This window comes from Prenolepis imparis, unplaced genomic scaffold (genome assembly GCF_030444845.1).
Source record: "Prenolepis imparis isolate NDT839.2.m4 unplaced genomic scaffold, iyPreImpa1.0 SCAF_2, whole genome shotgun sequence".
Lineage (NCBI taxonomy): Eukaryota > Metazoa > Arthropoda > Insecta > Hymenoptera > Formicidae > Prenolepis > Prenolepis imparis.
In genome coordinates, this window is record NW_028141160.1 from 9,035,238 (window position 1) to 9,058,240 (window position 23,003).

At 40.0% G+C, this 23,003-nt stretch overlaps 2 protein-coding genes across 3 annotated transcripts in view; one reads left to right on the plus strand and one right to left on the minus strand.

Moving 5' to 3' along the window:
- The window catches only part of LOC145948980 (magnesium-dependent phosphatase 1), a 162,350-nt gene that overhangs the window by 124,748 nt on the left and 14,599 nt on the right, over positions 1 to 23,003 (plus strand). For both annotated transcript variants that reach the window (XM_083058620.1, XM_083058621.1), the window contains one exon: positions 12,710 to 12,764. The gene's annotated coding sequence lies outside the window, so the exon portion shown is untranslated. The remainder of the gene's footprint in view (positions 1 to 12,709; positions 12,765 to 23,003) is intronic.
- Positions 1 to 23,003, minus strand: part of LOC145948977 (discoidin domain-containing receptor 2) — a 152,226-nt gene that overhangs the window by 116,149 nt on the left and 13,074 nt on the right. The gene's annotated exons all lie outside the window — the stretch shown is intronic.

Here is a 23,003-nt window from a genome sequence, read left to right on the forward strand (position 1 = left end):
TCCGCGCGTCTTTGTTTGATGATCCGTGGGTCCGCCGAAAGGGCCTCGTGCTGGGTACTTAAATGCGTGATATATGCGATATGCGCTGCTCGCAGGTATATATTCGCCTGTGTACCTGCCCGCTCGCACAGGCAGGTACACAGACACCAGTCCGTTCCTTTACGCATGTTCGTCTGCTTTACATCCCGATGAGTAATGCGCCGCGGTCCCGGCATTAAAAAGCGCCCAGTAACGTCTGCGGGCTTCTCCCGGAGGCCACGGCGCGGCGACTGTACGTCGTGGAAACCGTACCAACCCGAGATGATAGACGAGCAGATTTGATGGTAATAATACCCCTTTAAAAAGCTGCCGTTAAAAAAATTCTACGGCGTCGACGGGACGATTACGGTGAGGCGAGCTACGGTTTCACCGAGGCGCGGATGGATCTCGCGCGATCATAAAAATTGCCCGAATTGATACCTCGACTCGGCAATTATCGACGCGACACATTCGGGATGAACGTTATTTTTATCTAAATATTTTCTGACGAGATTTTGCGACGCGTCATGTAAATTCAAACTGTCGGCTGCGCGTATATTACTTGATAGCGCGATTGACACGAGATATATATTGAAAAAAAAAAATATACCGTAGAAGCATTTCGGAGATTCTTCATTTTTAACGTACTGAGATAAAAATAGCATATGTTATACGATAGGATCCTCGATAAATCAAATTCATCGAGATCCAGATTTTTTTTATGACTGCTTTCGACACACCATAGGATGCAAGGAGAGCAGCCCATATGGGAATTGCGCATACGATACGAATACGTGATCGGATCGGCCGTCGTTTGTCACTTTTATTGACATGTGAGAACTGTGCTAACAAGTGTGTGTCTCGTATATATATATCATGGGGGATACTACATCCTATATTTGCGAAAAATCATTATTCATCGTCGCATACGTATCTTTCCTAAAGAAGAAGCGATTCGCAAATCGGTAATCTATCATTAAATTAATTAATTTTATATTTCGTATATATATGCATATAAATATATAATATAAATGTCTAACAATATTTCGTCTCTAGAGTTAACATATCAAAGTTAGTAGGAAAAGAATTTACATACGTTACATCCTGATATCAATCCTACATGATCAATTCAATCACATTATCCAATATAATTCCGCAATATGATACATAATATTCGAATGCAGCGGGGTTAATTTTGCTTTGCGGTCTAGTGTAACATCGAGTACATTGCCACTTAATTTACTAATTGAGGAATACCATAGATTAGCCGCATTCGAGAATTGTTAATACAGTGATCGCGTCGGTTATCGGTCGCGTTCTCTCTTTTCTCATAGAAAGCGCGTAATAATATCTTTGTGTGCTTTGCATGCACATGTAATGTGCTTTTAACATGCAGTGTGCAATCACATATACCAATTGTAATGAGTTTATACTTTCGAAAATAAATAGCGCGCTGTAATATAATATTAATTTCGCGCACATGCTAGTCTGATAATATGAAGTTGCTGTGAATGTTATTACATTGTTAATCGTTACGTTGATAAACAGAGTTGAAGAAAAGAAAGTAATTTTTATACAGAGCATGACTTTTAAGTTATCGTGACTCTCTTGCTTGGCGCGTCGGAGTAAGTACAGCGTAGAACTCGACATTGTTGTCTCGGAGTCTCGCATTACACGTCTGTTTTCCTCCAAGAAGTGTACCTACTAATTACTCCCTGTGTCAGTCTTCTCGTTAGCTTTAGATGAGTGCAATGTTATAGCCAACGGAGAGGAAATTCCGGATAAAGGCGGAAACGTATTAACGCGCTTGATCGATATTGTGTACTAAAAATTTCTATGCAATGATTTTCTCGCATAAATAATACAAGTCATGCGTTGACGTTTATTTTTCATGCGAGACCGAATTTCCTCAATTATACAGAGAGATTTATTATCTCGAAAATGAATAAAATATTGCAATTAAAGCCAGCGGTAAACAAATGTCATGATTGATATGCATATAAATAACTGCGTATTTTCGATTTTTCAGTTGAATTTTCAACAAAGTTTGATAATTTCATTAAATATTGTTACAATTCGATGCGAATTTATAAAGCTCGCGAATTGTAGACGTACGGGCGATGGTTGTCTTTCGCAAAATTGAATGTCGGATGACGGAAGCAAATAGGTTGTCCGCGGGAATACCTTCGGGAAAGCAAATACCGGCAATCACTGGCAATCGAGATAACCAGCGATATAACACGATTCTCTCAGTTTACAATTACTCGCTCATCCGACTCGGTGTTGACTCTCGGCGATTGTTTCCTTCAACAAGTGCCTCTCCTAATTACTCGTCGACCGAGAGTCCTCGTTAGAGTTCCTCCGTAGACTGCGGAGTCGGTAGTAAAGGAGCAGTCGAGAAAAAAAAGAAAGACGGTCGCGGCAAAGCGGGCCGTGAATCAGACCGGAAGACACGACAAAAAAAAAGTAGAGAAAGGAATGAAAAGCGAGAATGCGCGCGGTCGCGAGTTTTCGTATCGCCGTGAATTCCTTAAATTTTTTTCCTTGGCATCAATTATAATCGTAATGTAACGCGATAAACGAATGTGCGCGAAGATAAGAAAAGATTTAAAAAAAAGAAGGAACGCATAAAAACACGATCGTTTAAGAAATTTAAATCGCAAAGACATTATTATTTTAAGTTTTATTTATAATATATATATATATATATATATATATATATAAAATTCTTTACTATTAATCCTACGTAATCCATTCTATTTAACTCTTTTTATTTCTTAACATTTCTTAACATATGTATTAATGTGTATTAATTAATTCGCGCGGAGTCATTGGTCACAAATTATCATAATTGTTTTATTCTCACGTCTCACGGCTTTTCGATGCCGATTTCTTGATCTAAAAAGAGCGATGACTATTAGATCCAATATATAATATATGTATATGTTTTATATTAGTAACGCATTCGATGTACCTCCGAAGTTCATTTTTCAATCACTTATTTTTCAATTCGAATAAAATACAGTCCAAAGAGAGAGAGAACTAAAACTTTTTTATATATACAATATAATTTATATTAATAACGCGATAAAAATAACTTGAGAAGAGGATATGAAGGGATGTGAATAGAAAAAACGAAACGTCAATGCTCGAAATTACATTGACGTTATAATCGCGTGTGTGAGCAACGTGAATGAATGAAATTTTTATGAGTAACCGAATTAACACATAAATCACCGCGATAAGAAACTCGACATGTAGTTTCACACCTCGAGGTGCGATGTGCGACCTAAACAATTGAAAAAACGTGTCGGCATATCTTTTTTAGATTTTATTTACGTTTCGTCAAAGTCGTGCGATGCTCGCTCGAGGCTCGACGGCTCGAGAATGCCTTTTAAAGAGCGCAATAAGGATGTGCAATAAGGAATAGAAAAAAATGCGAGAAAAAAAAGGACTCCGCGCGGATCGATGTGCCTTATAAGGAGTTAGAGACGCGAGAAAGAACGAGATGCGAAGAAAAGCGAAAGACGCGAGAAGAAAATCCGAAATGCCAATAAGAAGCGACGTTTTGCCAATAAGAGTTCATTTTGCGACTCGACGATCTCGACTTTTCTATTGGATCTAATGATCATTGCTCGATGACTCCGCGTGGACTCCACGTGGTTTTTAAATCAAGAAATTCGGCATGCCACCGAAAAGCTGTGAGACGTGAGAATAAAACGATTATGATTATTTACGAGCGATGACTCCGATTAATTAATACATATATTAAGAAATATTAAAAAATAAAAAAAGAGTTAAATAGAATGGATTATGTAAATTTAATAGTAAAGGATTATATATATTTCTAGAATGATATATCATGTTCGATTACTCTAGAGAGACAACGGGATATATTAGGGCAATGTAACACTTAATCGATCGTACGTGCATTATGTGTGTAGCATCGAAATATGTACATATATGTCTACGTATATGTCTAATGTAGAAACTATCGCTATTGCCGTTTGTAGAACCTACTTCTTCCGAGTCTAAATATAATCGATGGAATATGCGTTGTATATACGACGATAAAACGTATTCAGGTAGAAGAAAAAAAACCGAAGAAACGGAAAAAAATGGAGTAAATTATCGGCGGCTGCTTAGTCTCTCGTGTTTGTTGTACCGATGATAATGATCGAAGACGAGAGGCACAAGTGTAAAGGGGGATGCTCGCTGAGACGTGTACCGGAAGGAAGAGGGTTGAATGGAAGGGCAGAAATGAATACACATCGGTGTCAAAGCGCTCCGGAACGGGCAAGAGGGTCGCCTTTGTTGTGCCTCTCTCTACGTTATTAAAATTGGCCCCGCGGAAACACTTAACGGCGCGACGAGTGTTCCAGACATTCTGAGATATGTGTCTTCCCACGATAGGCACTTGGTATCTCTCGGTCTGTTTTTTTCTCCATTCGCTCGAATCATCATAAATCATTTAGACTTTTTTCGATTTCGGCTGTATTTATTTCGAACTATTTTTAATTAGGATAATCAATAAGAGATTCTAAATATGTGATTATATCAATTTATTTATTCAAATTTAGAACGATGTTGAAATCTGTTTACTGATTAATCTAATGACATTTTTATATATTCCCCTTTTTCTTTCTCTCACTTTACATTATCTTTTTTACACAATACAAAATAATTATAATCATGAAAATAATTTCATGTTATGGAATTTCCGGTTCTGAGAGAACTCTCCTGTCTTGATGTTTTCGAAAAAAAAAAAAAAAAAAAAAAAAAAAAGAGAAACATGCATGAGTCAAAACGTTTACAATAAAAAATTACGAAATGCACGTCGACTTAAACGAGCTTTTATGACGTATATAGAAACTCTGTCGCGGTTCTGCAACTTGCAGGAACTATCACACTTGACGCACGTGTCAGCTGCCCTTTCTTGGAAGCACGAGGCAATCTCGAAGACGCTTCCACTGCTTTATCTGCGCATTCACGGGTATGACTGTAAGACGCGGAACGGCTGTATCGAATGTTCCGACTTGGGCTTGATTGCCGCAATACCGGGAAAAGGCTTAACGAACGGATTGTTGCTTCGTTGGAGCGTGTGACGGTCACGCGGGAGAATGAATGTCTGACAAGTAATAAAAGGCTATTTTTTTCCCCCCGACTGTGCGCGGAGATATGCGCAACGGCCATAGCTCTGCATATGTTGAAACATGCCACGAGGAAAAAAAAAATAGACTTGGAATTATACTCGGGCAAATAGTGGATGGACAGTGATTGACGTCATCGAATCTAAATTGTCAGGCTCGTTCATTCGCGTGTTGAGTGATTGATATCAAGTAGATTACGGCGATTTTGTAAAAAAGTTTTTAAAAAACGAGAAAATGAATGGTATAAATAGATATATATATAGAATTTCATACATATTAAAATATAAAAGACTATTGGCCTTGCTTTTTTTAATATCGCGATCAAACATTATCGTAATAGCCCCGATGTTTCTCCGTTAAATGAGAAAAATATTTCAGCAGCGAATCAATCATGTCGGAGTATATTTAATATGTTATATATAATATTTAATATCCGTTTATGTATAACGTCGATATTGATATCGGATTAAGCAACTTTTTATGTGAGCAATCAAGGTTTATTCATTAAAGCGCAGCGATGTTTATGAACTCGACGGCACAGTAATTACACTTGGCATAATAATGCGCGAAGCGATTGACGTGCAAAGAGCACACATATTTGGTTATTAATTTCTTCCCCGTAAACGAGCGCGTTTGTGCTTTGATGTGAGTCGAACAAGGTATATCGAGCAAGGAAATATATATATATTCGCCGATATTGAATATCCGCTCATCTAACTGTGCATCTCGCGGTATACGAGAAATTGCTTAACGAACAAGCTATAGACTCGCGTAACGAGGTACACTAATTCGCGTTCTCGTCTACGGCGCGCGTGCAACCCTTAAGGAAGCTTGACGGATAATACGCAATATTGCCGCTTGTGTTCTGTAGATGGGAATTAGTTTGAATGGGGGGGAAGAGAGGGAAAGGGAATTATATGCGAAACGAAAATCGAATTGCGTGGCTCGTCGCCCGAAAACGTTTTCGTTATTGCGACTTATAGCGGCGCGCGTCGCGTGTACCTTGAATATTCATTCTCCGTGTTGCGTCACAATACGCTATTGTTGCATTCCAATGGAACGCTGCTCATTGTTACGTAACGCTTGCACGAAGGGATAGAGCGGACAGCCTCGCGCAAAATACTGACGAATATGGGAAGCGTTTTTGGAGCTTTCGGAGCAACTCGATTTTTGCTCCGACATGCAACAGCATTAATTCTCTAATCCTTTTGTGCCGCTTGATGTCAGTAGTGCCTTTGCTTTAACGCTGTTTTCACGATTCTGTCTGAACGCGGCGAAATTTAATGCGCGGCGATGCTCGGTGAAGTTTACCGGCGAGGAAGATGTGATTACGTCCGTTAATTATTTCCTTGTCGGGAGAGGAAGGGAGGTAGGTAGGGCATGTACGCGCGAAAAACACAAATCCGCTCTCGGGGAAGCATTTCCATAAAAAATTCACCGCTTGTTTCGCGGATCAGAGGGAGCAAAATGAGATCATCGTGGAGGGAGAGAGAGGAGATCCTAAATGCATTCGCCGCCGTAATTCTGCTTCGCTACTGATTACTGCCAACTTCCGTTTGCACCGCGGCAGGCGCACTAAGTGTAATTGTCCGTCGTGTCAATCAACCATTTCCGTGTGGGATGGTCGCCAAATAATGGTTTCTTTAGTCGGGACGGGATGCCAATGAGAGCTAAACCCGAAAATATCTCGTTCGCTTTCGTAGAAGAAAACTTAATTACACATTGAGAGAATTTTCTCTTAGAATTTACCCTGAAAATCGTGATAATTGTAGGACAATATGGTATGGAAAGAATTTTATGAGAATTTCTCCGATTAATATTTATCACAATAAAATATGAAACATATTTGATTAATTTTACTAAACTGCATAGTTAATCAGAGAAATTTTCATAAAATTCTTTCCATACCATATTGTCCCATAATTACCATGATTTTCAGGATAAATTCTGAGAGAAAATTCTCTCAGTGCACCTTCAATCAACTTGGGGGATTTATCACCGCGATGGATGTATCTGAACAAATAAATCGAGAAAGGATTTTGCCAGTATTTTATACGCGTATTTGGGTATTATTGTTGCATCAAATTTCAACAAGAAATTCTCGTTATTATTCTCTGGGCCTGGTATCAAATTCGTTAGATTCGCGTGTGTAAGTTTCGTACGTTGTGTTTGCGCGCTCGCATTGATATTTCGAGTGAAAATTTACCCTTGCTTTCGGAATAACGAGGCTTTTCGCATTGCATCGCGTAACGAGTGTATATAACATCGGGGAGGATGCGCATCGCGAATATCGAATTCGCGCGGCCCTCCTTCGTTCTCCAGCGCGCGCTTACAAGCGGAATTGCTTAATGACGATACTCGTTCTCTCGTTCACTTAGTTTAGCATGATGCCAATGGGGAAACCGCGACATAAGTGGATGGTGTCCTGCATGCTCTCCCAAGCTCTTCTACAGTTAAGTGCACCGGGGTTGGCTGCCGGAGGGTGCAGTCACACCATCCACGAGTGGGTAAACTTGAGGGGGACATTCTGGCCGAGCTATGAAACGTCTGTCACTTTTCATATTTATGCGTGTTATTTTTTTTACGCACATTTACGTTCTGCATATTTTAATCTCTCTTATCTGATATCTATCTGTTTAAGAAATTCTGAATGTATTTCTTTGAAAGATTTGATACTTGAATTCAAGATTCAGCTGTCATTATATTTTAACATAAAATGCGAATTCTCTTTGAGCTAAGCACAATTATTATTTTGCAATCCCGAAAATTATGCGTTTAATATGCTTTCGGCTATTGTCGGCGGGTAAAAATCATCGTATAAAATTGCCGCGAGCGTCGAAAATCCTGCACCCGGCATGGAGAAGTGAACGACGTAAAGCGTAAATGTAAAAAGTTACCAATGCAGAGTACGTTTGACATAGTTCGTTTTCGCACATGGTCGTCCCCTCCCCGCTCGTTTCGTCACTCCCGTCCTTCCACCTCGTTCCTATAACTTCCTCTCCATCTTCTCCATTTTTTTTCCCTTCTCGTTTTATCATTTGAAAGTACTTGGGCGGAGGTACGTGCGTTGTCAGATCAAAAGCATGAAAATACGGGGGAGCTGCGGCTGCGTTCGGCAGAAACAATGAAAGCAAATACGGGCAATGGAAAACTACCGGACACAAAAGGACGAAAAAGCGGTCATTGCGAGTTACAAAGGACCGCGTGGAAAAGTACCGTAGATATCCAGTTTGGGCAAACACGAGGAACGAATAAAAAAAGGGAAAAAAAGAGAGAGAGAGAGAACAGACGCGCGCGCGCACGCGGTCTCCGATATTGCCGAAAACCACCGACTTCGGAACCGATATCGACAGTCGCAGACGTCATATGCCGGGTTTTTCCGGATGTCCGACGAGCGGAACTGGGGATGGGAATCGATTGCGGCCAGAAATAATCTCCAGCCTTTTGAGCTTGACGTCTCGGCGTCCCTTTTTCGTGAAAGAGCAGCGCGACACGGTTATCGAGTTTATTTGAGCAGCGAAATTCGTTCGATCATGCGAAACCTCTTGCTCGACTGCGCGAATGCAACGCCGTTTATGCAATCTTGCGGGAGAAGTATTCGAGGCTGCGCTCTCGCATCATCAATGCGGAATAATAAACTGTATATATTGCATCGTGCAAAGTCTACGAAAAGCGAGACACAGACGCGCGGATATAGAAATAGATCGCAAATGCGAAACGATTCAAGTGATGTCGTACAAGATATCGCCGACCAAGAGTATCGTATTTCGACGATATTACATATTCTGCGTATACGATTGAATCAACATATACGTGCCAAGTGTCACAGTAAAGGCGAATGTGGATCATATAAATAGTAATATCAATCATGGCAGAGAGAGAGAGAGAGAGAGAGAGAGAGAATCCAGAGAGATATACTGATAACTGTAATAATTATTTATCAATAGATCTCAAATGTAAAGTTGAGCGTTTAATCGATACGAAGGATGATGTCATGATCAGCTGTCGCATCACGGAGTTAAATGTCGTCGATATTAAATTAATTTTCAACAATAACGCATTGTTTCGCGAATGATACAATGATGTTCATCGCGCGTAAAAGGCATCGAAGTAATTAAAAAAAGTTATTCTACCGTCCGGATAAATAACTTTCACCAAAAACGCTGTAAATGCATGTTGGGACATTAAAACCTCGAACGTTGCTTTTCACCGAAATGCAAATCTACGATCTTATAATTAAGTCCTTCTCGAACACTTAAGTATATCCTCGCATACATCCAAGATCTCGCGAGCACGCGACGTGCTTTAGGCGATTAACTACGTATCGCGGTTCATTAGTCGTGCAATTTTATAAAATAATAGCCCCCATGCGCGCGCATTCTCCCCCTCACAATTTTTCGCTACCTCTCTCTCTCTCTCTCTCTTTTTCTCTTCCTCGATTACGCTCTTTACATTTTCGATATTTATGAGGATCGTTACCATGGATATGGGCAATATTTCCACAAAATATCGGCCCAGAAGAGCTTTATTTTTTTCTTTCTCTAGTAAAAAGCGCGCGGCTGTCTATTGTACCGCAAAAACTCGTGCAAACCTTTTCAAACCGTCGTTGAATCGTGCGTCTTTATCTCGATCGATGTATTAACTGGTGAAAATTCGATCCATGATAAATGCGAATTTTTGTGGAAAATTTTTTATCGTACGGAAATAAATATTCTTTCATACAGAAAAATTATTGTTTATAATGCTAAGTACAAGTAATGCAACACAAGTAATTGTTTGCAATTACGCAATTACTTTACATTATCTAAGAGACTTAATTTAAGAGACGCAAGTGACAACGATATTCTCAATTGAAATGCACTTTTCGATTAAAGCCTTCGACGATATAGGGGGATATAGGGGAACTTAAGATATCGAAACACCGGCGCACTTACACACAATTACTTTCGAGTATTGCGCTTTCAAAAAATATTCGATTCTCTCGGGTCCATTATATCCGAACCATTCTTGCGTGCTCGCATTATCAGTAATAATTTGTACGTCTTACACGAGGGTGAAAAACATGGGGGGTCCCGAGAAACAAACGACAAGTGGGTGTGCGTGTAACGATCTCGCATTTGATACACGAAATATGGAAGACGCGTTTCACTCTATATCGCATTTTTTATAGTGATACAAAATGAGTTTTTCATATCGTAAAAAAAATTAGTAAACAGTAATAATCTTTACGTAAGTAGATATACGATAATTCGATTAAATAAAGTAAAATAAAATTTTCTAACGAAATTGAATGTATTATAAAATGTTTAACTCTCAAATAATATTTTAAATCGCACCGAATTTATACGTGAAATTTTTTTTAACCATTACTTTATTTAAAAAATTTATTATTTGAACTTATTATCTTTATTATCTTGGTATCTATTAATTTCATGTAATATATATACAAGTATATAACTTTTAATTATGACATTTAAATTGCTTGTATCGCACGTCAGCGTTGGACGAACGAGGTGCGAAGCGTGGAGCGTGTAAATTTAATAGAAAATCTGCGCTACACATTTCAATAAATTAACGAGACGTCGCACATGTGTCGGAAATGATTGCATTCGCGAATAACATCCCGGATTTTTAAGCACATCGAGCGTCAGGATTGGAACCCAGGTGCATACCGTTCATTCAGGAAAAATCCCGGCGAGGAGACGAGGCAAGTTTATTGCACCTCTCGTGGAAAGGAAAGAAAAAGAGTGTAATCGCGCGAATACTGTCGATTCGTTTGGACTCTCATATCTGAAATTGCTGTCGCCTCGAATCTATTATATCGGAGCCGGTGAGGCCTGAGAGCCGGATCTCTCCGTAATAGAAATCCGTGGCCGAGTTCGTTAATTCGCGCGGATAGGTATATGCGACGAGCTCTCTTCGAAAGAGAGAAAGAGCGGTAGAAGTCGAAGGGAGATAAGAGGAAGGGATGGAGGAAAGCGACCTCGTAACAGACGCGCGAAAAAGGGAGAGAACGAGAACGGAGGGATGAAACTCGATGAAAAAGAAAGTAGGAGAACGGGGATGAAGCCGGAGAGCGCGCGAAGCTACTCGAGAGAAGAGAGAGAAAACCGGGGTACGAATCCATTGAACGGGGGCACATCTGCCGCGTTGCATTGTGCCGCACGCTGCACTCATCCGCGTCATCCGATCTGCTCGACGCAACCTCGAACCCCTCGAGAAGAAAAGAGCGAGCGAAATGACGAGACAGATAGATCACGAGAGGAAACCAGAGAGAGAGGAGAAGCGGTCGTTGTTCCCCTTGCGGCCTCGTGCCAGAGTTATATCGTCATATCGTTCTACCTGCCGAACGATAAATCCGCTCGATCCTTTTCAACGAGGTACCCTCTCAGATTTATGAGGGAATTAATAGTAGATCTAACGAAAAAGTATCGGCGATATATCGGTTATTTGTCGTGAGTAAAACCGAAAAAAGAAGTACGTGATTATTGCCTTCAACTGAATCTTGAATATGTACTATATAAAGTACGTAGCTTCTTTAAAGTTTAAAGATGTTTTCAGTTGCTGTTAAATAATTTCAGAGGTATTGAAAATTTTCCGCTTAAAACGTCGGAATATCTAGAATCACTGAGAGACGACAACTCCGTGTTGCTAAGTAATTTAACGCGCGTTGAGCAGAGTTGCGCGTGATATCATGGTTTAATTTTACGATCCGTTCGCGTTCTATTTATTCTCACCGAGTTCCGATCAAAGTTGCTGACGCGAATTAGCTGCATCGAAACGGTGCTTAATTCGATTAAAGAATCGTTCATCTCCGTCGATCATCATCCGTCGCAGATAAAAATTATTAACTGTTTAAGCGCTCGTTCCACGTAGGATAAAGCTGATATGATATATTCCTTTTTCATCGTGTGAGCAACGTCGGAAAATTGGACGGGGCAGGATGACGGCACGGTATAAAGAGAAGCGCACCCCGCCCTTATAATCCGGAGTACATTTTTCACGCCGGCACGTTATATTACATATTTATGTCACGCTCGATGTCCGACTCCCTTCGCGTTACGTTGGATATGCAACAACTGCGCTCTTAGGACGCCGGCGCCCATTAATGATTCAGCGAGCCGAACAAAGCGCGGTGCTTGAATTTGTTCAAGCCTTCAAAGCAGAGAGACGGATTCGAGCTGAGCAAAAAAGGCACGACGAATATATAGGTACCGAAAATTCCCGACGAGCTCTATTTCGTTTGCATATACGATATGATGTGAAAAAATGCTCACACAAAAGGCAAATATTAAAATAAAAAATGATAATTATAAATATATATCTCTAAAATATATCTCTATAAATATATCTCTAAAATTAAAATGTTTTGTTCTATGAAATATATGTATAAATAAAATGTTAAATGTAGATAAATTCTCGGAGAGTTTATTATTATGAAAATCTACATTAAATTTATTTAAAACTAGAACAACACAAGCGCGTGCAAAGCGCCTCCCACACATGTACATATATACATAATTTGAATATTTTGTTTTCAGATCATGTGCTGACAGATGTGTGCTGTGTATTACAATTCCGCTATTGCACGGACCGGTGAGTGAGATATTGTTTATTTTGGATCGAGTTAAGAAAATATTATAACATCCCTTTCTTAAAAATGTATGTTAAATATTCGTAGCATCGAGAGGCTGTCGCGAAAGTTAGTAGTTTGGCAGTTGTTCAAAATAAAATTAAATAAAATAATATGTTATTATAATACTTTAAACTCTCTCTCTCTCTCTCTCTCTCTCTCTCTCTCTCTCTCTCTCTCTCTCTCTCTCTCTCTCTCTCGATTAATATTTTTGATAGAATCGAGACAGCCAATCAGCATCGCGGAAGAGAGGCAACATTACTTGCGAGAATCGACTTAACATGCCTTTTTTAGAAAGGGATTATTTCTTTTGTTTTCTTCGTTATAAATGAATCATACATATTATATCGGTTTTAACGCATTCGATTTTAACATAATCAGTTTTAATATAATCTGTTTTAATGGAATTAATCGTTACTTTTTTATCACACTTGCTTGCATATATTGTATAATATAGTAATATAATTTTTAATACCGCATTTTTTAAAATGATTACTGTATAATGTAATCATACAAATGCATCGACTCCGACGAAAATTTGATTAAACTCACTACTGCATTGCGGAATGCTTTTTCTTTCCCTTCGCCATACATCTAGTTTATTTTACCCTTTTGTTATTTTGCCTTTCGGGTAACTATATCGCGCAGCGCTGTGATGCGCAATCCCCTGTATCACATTCATGAATCTTCTTCACCCTCATCGGGTGAGTTTTGACGGACGAGGATGAGAATCGGGGATTATAAACCGCGATTATAAATCCTCTAACGAAGCCCTGCAGCCAGTTGGCCTACTTTCATATAACTTTCGACATGTTGTCCGGTTAAATTTGACCATGCGTACCAAAAACGTGGATATAAAATCGTCGGCAATATAAATCGAATACACTAACTAAATAAATATGAGATATGTCTAAAAGCATTTTAAATTTTTTTTAAAGAAATATCAAAGTAAGATTTTAAAAAATTCTAAATTGTAATTAAAGCATAATATTTTATTGCACTAAAATTATGACATTGCCAAATTATATACTTATCGATTAGATTTATGTGATACATATATAATAAATATATTTTTTTTATATCGCATGTAAATCTTCGCAATTGATCTCATACATTTCTACATTGCAACAGCTTTCGACGATATAATGATTCTTTTTTATTCATCTTTATCGATTATCTACTTGGCATTATATATATATATATATATATATATATATATATATAAATCACAGATATTATAATATTACAATATGAGATATATGTACGCAGTAAAATGAGTATTTTGATCGAATAATAAGGGTGATAACGATTGTCCTCGATTGCATTGTCTGGTCGAGATAATTTATCACATCGATGAATTTATAGCTACTAGTGCGATGAAAGGGTTAATTGCATAGCCTAGTGTATGTTGAGTAGTTGATTCTATTATTCGAATAACTGCTGCTTCATTTACATGGATAATTAGGTAACGTAATATCTGCAAAGCCCCCCTATGTTATTGATACATCTATATTTGCAATCGATATGGATAAATATCGTTACTTGATTAATAAAATCATCGTTATGGATTATTGCCGGCCTTCTTTTGAGTCTGCTGCGAATAAATCAGTTTGCGTGATTAGATTATATTCCATGCGAATTATTCGTCCTTCTAATTTATCGGATCGATATCGGCATGTAATGTAAATACATTAACGTTTGAATAATATTGCACGTTGGACGAAACTCGCCTAAGAATAAAAGCAATGAAAAAAATCGGAAAAAAATATAATTATTACAATATAGTCGAAATATTATAATTTTGTGCATCGTGCACAAAACGAAGGAACGTCGTGAGTAATTAATTCGGTCGTGTCGTCTCTCGTGAGTGCTAGGAAATTTAATTCACTTATCTGCCATCGGTCTTACGAGAAAAGCGAATGCGATTATGACAGTCATCGAGTTTTTCGGTCACGACGCCCCTGCACGCCGCCGTGAAATCCTACCGAAAGGGCGTTCACGATCACGATCGAGGGTCGGTTGTATTCAAACACTCCGATCGCACGCCTTTCACGTGTCCCGAATTTACATATAGGGTTACGACTCCATCCGCGGCCAAAATGAAATAATCTCGTTATGTAAATGGACACCTGCAGACGCGAGATGCGACGTGATGCACACGGTGTATCGTCCTCGTAACAGCGTTGCCCGTCGAATCTTTTTCTCGTCATCTTTCACGTCTATCCCCCTGAAAGCGCACGCAACGCCGACGTAGCGATGTAAAAGTCATGGCGAATATTTTACAACCTGCATCATATTGCGAGCTCCGATGTATATTAACTCGGGTAATTATTCGAATGGCAATTCGCTGTTATTTATACTCCAGACCGTATTACAAACGTGCATTTTGAATGCTTTTAAATAATCGATAACGAGCAACACGTATATGTATTTGGTTATATGAGCGAAGTAGATCGGGACATATCTAGACCGAGCGATCTCTCATCCGCGTCAAGTATGAATTATTTAAGTATATTGTTGAATAAACATCAACTCTTAAGACTGGCATCTCGGGTCTGCCACCGAGTTCTGAGAACGGTATCTCGGAAATATGTCTGTTGCCTGTCTAAGAAACACGCAACGCGAAGGAATGAAGCATTCAAACGGTCAAGCTGCAACACATACCACCGGCATACCAAGTTAGGCTTTTTGATATAGAAAATGAAAAGAAGCGCGCATTTCGTTCTCTTAGAAAGAATACAGCTGTCAAAATGACAACCTGTGCAAATTACATTTAAGAAATTCGAGAAGAAGATCATCAAATTGGCTTTCGTTAAGCAAATATATATAATATTACATAAATAATTATTACATAATTATATTATACCATATTTATTTTATAAATATAGCTTTATTTCACAGAAAGATTTATTGAGACTCATACGTACGCATTATTTAAAAGTCAAAGAACTTTGAAACAGCTGTGCATGTTGCGTAACCTCTTACGGAAGAGATGCGCTTCTGGTGCGTTAACGACGACCTCGGGTGTGTGAAAAGAAATTAATCGAACGAAGCTCTCGGCGGAGAGAGTTAGAGTGTCGGGTGATAACTCATTCTTATACGCCTGACTCGGGTTACGAGCACTCGCGTAATCGTCCCCTCGTGAATTGGATTCGTCGTGAGTTATGCGACAGCGTAATATGTGCGAGGAGATGTGCAGAGACGGCGTCTCTCTCGTTATTCTGCGTGCGGCCATTCATGGGCGCGAGACATCGCGGAGTCGTCGTCCGGACGTTCTATTCGACGTCGCGTTGGTCGCGCGATTCATCGTAAATTAAACGAACGAAGGGAGTAATCAGCGATCCCGCAATAGACTGCCGAGATAAGACTCTCGCGTCGCGAGTCGTTGGCTCTCGTTTAAAGGCGAACTACGACGTCTGAATGAAGGCATCCGGGGTACACGGAGATACAGAATACACAGGATTCCTCTCGTTCTTCTCCGCATTACCCGCTACTCTCGTCCATCGTTAAGAAAATCCTCGTCTATTGTCCCGGGTCAGTGACGAGACGACGAAACGCACTCTCTTTCGGTCTCGCCTGCTCGTTCCTTTTTCCGTCCGTCGAAGACGAGAGTTAGAGAGATAAATATGTAGAGAGAGAGAGAGACTTTTTCTTTCTCTCTTTTTACCGAGAAAAGTCCCTCTCCTGTTGCACGAGAAGATGCATATGCATGGGCGTTCGCAGGGGAACGTCATGATTCTTCACGCGAATCAGGCTGTCGCGCGTTTCTTTTCTTACCTCTCTTTCTCTTTCTCGTTCCGCGAATCTTTCCATCTTTCTCCTTCCTTTTTCAGCCTCTCTCGAACTTCTTTCTTCCGTTCGCGTGATAAAACAGCTCAAGTCGGCTTTCGCGATAAGAATAAGGAAAAAGCAACGGCGTGTATCTGTGTACTCGAGATTATTTTATCGTGGCGCATTGCGATACACGTGGGATTTGGCTGTTTTCCCCTCTTTTTCTTCCGAGAATAGATAGATGCGTCTTGGTTAAAGTTTTTTCTTCTGAATAGTCAATGCGTCATGGCACGTGTTACATCATTCTTTTATTTTAAATATTTAGTAATATAAATATGCATAAATCGAACGAAATGTGCAGACTAATGTATTCTTCGTAACTTATATTGATCTTGTAATAATTTGATTCGTTTCGATAAGCTATATTACATCAACTTTATTGGCTATAAAATGTATCTTATTAATGAAAGTGGCGTAGTATGTCGTAATTACATCAATAAAAGTTTATGAATATTGCGTCCATATAATAGAGAGCACAATCCGGAAAAGAAATGAGGTCAGTTGTAAAGTATATATTATTAATTCGTATGGACATAATTAATGAATATGGATAAGCGAGCATTATTAAGGGGGACAGGCGGATGCTGCTTTAGTGATAAACTGAAAGACGCGAGATTTATTTCGCCTTACTCTATGCGGCTCTCGCGATCAGTAGGCAATTAATAAAGTCGATAAAAGCGAACACAGAAAGTCTGCAATTGGCGCCTGTAATTTGTGATAAATGGCTATAATGATACGGGTATTATAAATCCACGCGAACACGAACGTTTATATATATATTGCATGTTGATGTGCGATTGTAATAATATTACACAATGATATCCTTTATGTCAGCTAAAATGTAATTCGTGGTTTATTCAATTTCTCTGCGATTTTATGCTATAAATTGGACGTATCTTTGAAAATAATTTTTGCAGTCATTTTAGCATTTGTAATCAGCTCTTTTTGTCAAAATTAAAATAAATTGCACGATTCACGTTGTCACGTTACGTGATATGACAGTAAGTCGAGCAAAATTAATCCTCTTCGCTAATAGCGGGAGCGGAAAAGACACCCTTGTGCGTTATGATAATAATCTCTTGGACGCTCTGCGAAAAGTGTCTTTCGCTCGGGAAATGAGGTAATAATACCATGGCAGCGCCCATGGCCGGTATATTATGTTCCATTAGCGAAATCTCATCGCGCCAGGCATTGATTATCATTAACGACGGCGAAATCGATAACGCTCGCCGCGTTCTCGTCAGGTTTCATGGAAACCGTCGATAAGCCGTCCAGGTCACGGTATAATTCGTAATAAGGGAGGGCAAAAAGAGGGAGTAGGGGATAAAGAAGAGAGAAAGAGATAAAGAGATAAAACGAATCGAACGAACCGTTCGACCATTCATGAGAGTTCATCCTTTTTCACGGACGGGGCACACATGTAAACGCGCATGTAAATTCCCCGGCTTCCTCACGAAGAACCCCTTCGCGGAAACGAGAAAACGTGGTTGTACAGAAATTGCTTTGCCGTGTTTCGCTCGCATATACGATCTCGTCTCTCCTCTCTTCTCCTTTCTCTCCCTCGTACTTTTTCCTCTCCATTATCTTAGTTGGGTGACTTACACTATTCTCTGAGCCCCGCGTATCTCGATGGGATTCATGGCGAAAATGTAATAAGATCGTGTGTTTGCGCCTAGCGATATTTCCTTACGAAGACGAACTCATACGTTAAATTCACCCGCAATCCATATCGTGCAAACGTACACTGCACTTCTCGATAACACCGACGCGATCATGAATATATTTCCAGCATGCAGAGAATGCATCGCGCTCATCTAATTATGTTGCCTGTTTCCTTCGTGCTCAGACTTTCAACGTATCTGCCGATACAACTTTCCTTTCGGTATCACTGAATAAACTGCTTTGTGCCGTTGGATTCGCGGAAACTTTGCTTATTATATCGATGAAAATACATTTCCGCGATATACATCGCTTCCCAAAATAATATTACCTCGATATGTGTGTACGATAAATTTCACGTTGATGTAGATAAGTTATTTCGCGGTATACCGCAAATTATTTACATAATGTTTCGGGAGAGATGATTCTCGCTTATGTCATCGCGCGTCAAACACTCGACATTTCAAGTTATTACGCGGGAATTAAGCGACGCTTGTCCTCTTTCAGGAAGTATTCGTTCGCATAAATGGGGTTTCGAACGGGGTGGCGATAAGTTCGCGGTTTGATAACTCTTTTCATCCGTTTCGAGAGGGTACTCGAGTCCCTTTCCGAGATATACCGCGGACCGACCGACCGACCGACCCGCATTTGCCTTTCTCTTCTCAGGTCTTCTCCTCTGCTCTTTGCCGCTTTTCAAGGCATATTAATTACGACCGTCTACAAAAGACACCGACCGGAAGTTTTCGTCGGCTATCAAATGCAGAACAGGTTAATTAAATTCTCGCCGCTCGCTCGAGCGCCGACTCGCAAAAGGGCCCCGCGACGCATGGACACAATACCCGGGGTCAGAATGCCACGGGGCGCTGGTTAATTAGGCACGCGATGAATAGCATCGCGATATACATCCGGAAACACTTCCAGTCAACATCACGACGTCTGTTGTCCGTCTGTGCTGTCGGGTAATTTTAGAGGACTCGCGCGCCTGTATTGTTCGTCCAGATTATATAGACGCAATTTGACAATTATTTACGAAAACGAATAAAAAAAGAGAGAAACTTTGATACAAAATAATATGTAATAGTAAGAGGAAGGCGAAATAAAAATTAAAGGGCACAGTTGCATTTGCGTAATTATTTGCTGTAAGTAACATTAGAAGTCTTTTATTGTCCTTATGTTAGATATTTTTCTGTCGTAGATTCAAGTAATGAAAATTAGAGAAGACTTTCTAAAATGCAACGTATATATAAAGTTGATATCTGATATCACTTTTAATTTTATTATTTTTATTTTGCATACACGAATTTTTTTTACCGGTAAATACAATTATTTAACACAAAAGTTTTTTTTGTTAGTAAATATCAGCTGCTACGCAATTACGCTCGCGATGCAAACCTGCGGCTACAGGCTATATTGTTCAACAATATTTTCATATAATGGGTGTATCTGACAAGGTTGCGCTGTTGCATCGTTCTCTTTTGTGCCACGCTCGCGGATATTTTTGGCAATGCAAGAATTGAAGCGAATAATACGCGGATTCGGCGGTAGAGGCTCGGAAACACATGAGAGAGGCAGGTATTATGGATGATGACTGTTTTTGTTGTCGGTTCCGCGTATATACTGCAGGCAGGCCGGCGGCTTCTGAGCTAATTAGGCGATATCGTCGATGCACGGCCAATGAGGATTGATTTTCACGTGTACGCGGCCAGATCCGTACGCGCTTAATTGGGTGGAGAATGCCACCGCATGTGCAGTTTATATTGATCGGAATGTTCACATCAACGATGTAATCATATTTGTCCAGGCATGCTTTGGGAGCACCGTCGTCCCCGTCGTGTTTGCTTAATAATTATGGATCGATTTTGGGACCGGATAATATTGACTCTCGACACTGCCGTGATGCACCGTGATGTAAGCGCCGTTGCAAATCGCACGTTGGTGCAGACGTGACGGTCGCACGCGAAAATTCACGCTCTCATATCGGCGCGCTTTCCGTTCTCTCGCAGGTCATCGTTCCACGTCAGCATCGCAGTAGTTTTTATTTCACGTTTTCGAATTAAGCCGTCTCGACGATCTCGCAATAAACGCTGCGTTTTTCTAATTTGTTTTCCTTCTTTTTTTTTTAAATGTTTCGCTGTAAATAAACGGGTGTCGAGAGAGGGTGTCGACGCGATAATAACGTCTCTATCGGTGCGTTGAACCGCGAGAATCGTAAAGCGAGGTTCCGCGATCGAGAGATACATTCCCGTCGTTGACACTGGAAACAGCTACTAAAAATGTGGCGGGTCGTCCGGTCCGGTCCGCGATGGCTTTTAATTAACGACATGGTGTGGCGGGAGGGTCCATCGGGGAAGGGGGAGATACCCCGATACACAGAGAGCCGGGAATCCACCGTCGGTGATCACCGCGGAGATATGTAACGCTGGTGTACGCCGCGATGGTGGCCTATAAACCCCGCGGGGATTACACGTGCATACGCGCGTAAACCCGAAGCTGAATGGCCGATGGACACGTAGGTATTCCGTCCGTTGGAAATGTGCGAATGAACGGACAAGCCCATTTATGTGTACGCGGACCTTTGGAAAGCATCGCGTGACACCGGCGAGCTCATCGCTCGTTCGTCAAATTCCCCGTAAAAAATTGCGGCTCGCGGTTTCATCCCCGAAGCCTGATTAGCGGGCGAGACTCGTATGAAACAGGGGAAGTTTTAGGGAAGGAGATTTGCATAAAATCGGAAATAAAATCTGCGAGCATGGCAAACCCAGAAAATATATAAGTATATAGTTAAAATAAATAAATATATAAATATCTTCTTTTTTTAATAATGTGAGATTTAAAAGACTTCAAATATTAGTTATGCCGAACTGCAATCAAAATATGTCAGGATGGAAATGCATTTTGCGGTACAGCGATAATAGAGTTAGAATATTGCTGATATTAAGCAATGAACGCATTTAGGTGTATTAATCGTGAATACATAGAGCTGCTGCAAACGCGTTTATTGATCGACGGTATATTATCTGCATAACTAGCTAATAGTATCTGTATTTAGCAATTATTTCGCAACTAGCCAGACGAATGTAAATTACATAGACGAAATAAATGTATACAAGTTTATTGTTTTCCATACGAATTGTATAAACTGTGCGAACTCTAAATTGATGCACGTTGATTTTAATGATGCTATTTGCGGTGTCGTCGCGGTGTTATATCGTATTATCGAAAAGTGGCTGCTTGGAGTTTTCCGACTCATTATCTCGATAATTAAGACCGGAAGTTACCGGAAGCGCGTGCATTCGCCGAGATTCGCCGTGTAATTCTAGAAGCGGTGTTATCTTATTATCACGAGGGAGCAATGGTAGCTAAAATAACTCGCATAAATACGCATACGTGTGTACGTATTTACATACATATATATATACACATGTACGCTTGTATATGGCACCTGGTGTTAAATGCCGAAAAGTGTTCCGTGCGCACGACAGGGAAGGTGTTACACGTATCCCAAGGGGCACCGGTGCATGTCGAGCTAATTGATTCCCAACGACGACGACGACGACGACGTCGTTGGGAGACGACGATGACGGCGACGCGGGGACGCGCACGTGTCACGGGCACACATTAGCGCTCGGTTCATGTGCATATGCATACGGCGAGGCTCGTTTATGTATATGAAGGGCGATTTTGCGATCCAATGTTGAGGCTGGCGAGAGGGGAAAGGGAGGGCGGCCTGGTGAAATTCAAATGTGATGCGAATGTCGCGGGAATTTTTGCTTTATTTATGCGCGACGCGCCGAAAACACGGGGCGTACATCGAATTTTAATTAATCCCCGATATCGTGTATTCGAAAGTATCGCGAATATATGGGTGACGTGTGTAGTAAACCGCCGAGTTAAGAAGCGGAGATATTAAATTTACATCTCGATTTTAAATTGTACAATTAGCACGTCGCGCGATGTAGCCCATTGAGATGCATTCGATATTATTATATGGTATATATTTCTCTGTACGTTGCGAATTAGTTGGAACTAATGTATATATATGTACGTTTTGTAATGTTTACCATAAAAATTAATTCGTAGCGGCGCACAGAAATAAAATATGTTTATATTATTTAATTATCTTTAATGGGGACCAATATGAGTAATTATTACTTTCTGTTGTTTCTATTACGCTCGTACAGCACGAAACAATATTGCCGTTCGACAATTTTGTTGTTAACCCTTTCATTGTTCGAAATGCAAATTGTATCATTTAACATAAATACCTCTGTGTTTCGCGCGGATCTATCTTCTCGTATTCAACGAGAATTAATATCGCGCATCACACCTATTTCTGCATAATTATTTTAATGATAATTAGCATTCTGATCATGTCGTTATTATCTTGTTATAATAATTGTTAGGACAATCGCAACTGCACTGCAATGAATGTTTTGCTTATATTATCATCGAGCAAAACACTCCCTTTAATTGTTGCACTTTATTTTCGTATGCATTTCGCGCTTTGAAGGCAGCAATTGATGTAACTTTTTTTCTTGTGTTGATATTCGACTTTCTTGCAACTTTTTTCAATTATGGGTGTATCAAAGAAACGCATATACGCGCGTGTGCCTTCGACGTGCATTTTATTAGAATAGTTTTATCTTAAGTTTTTTAATAGAAAACCCGAGATACTGGGCTGGACTTTTCTTGCCTACGTACCGCGAGATTAA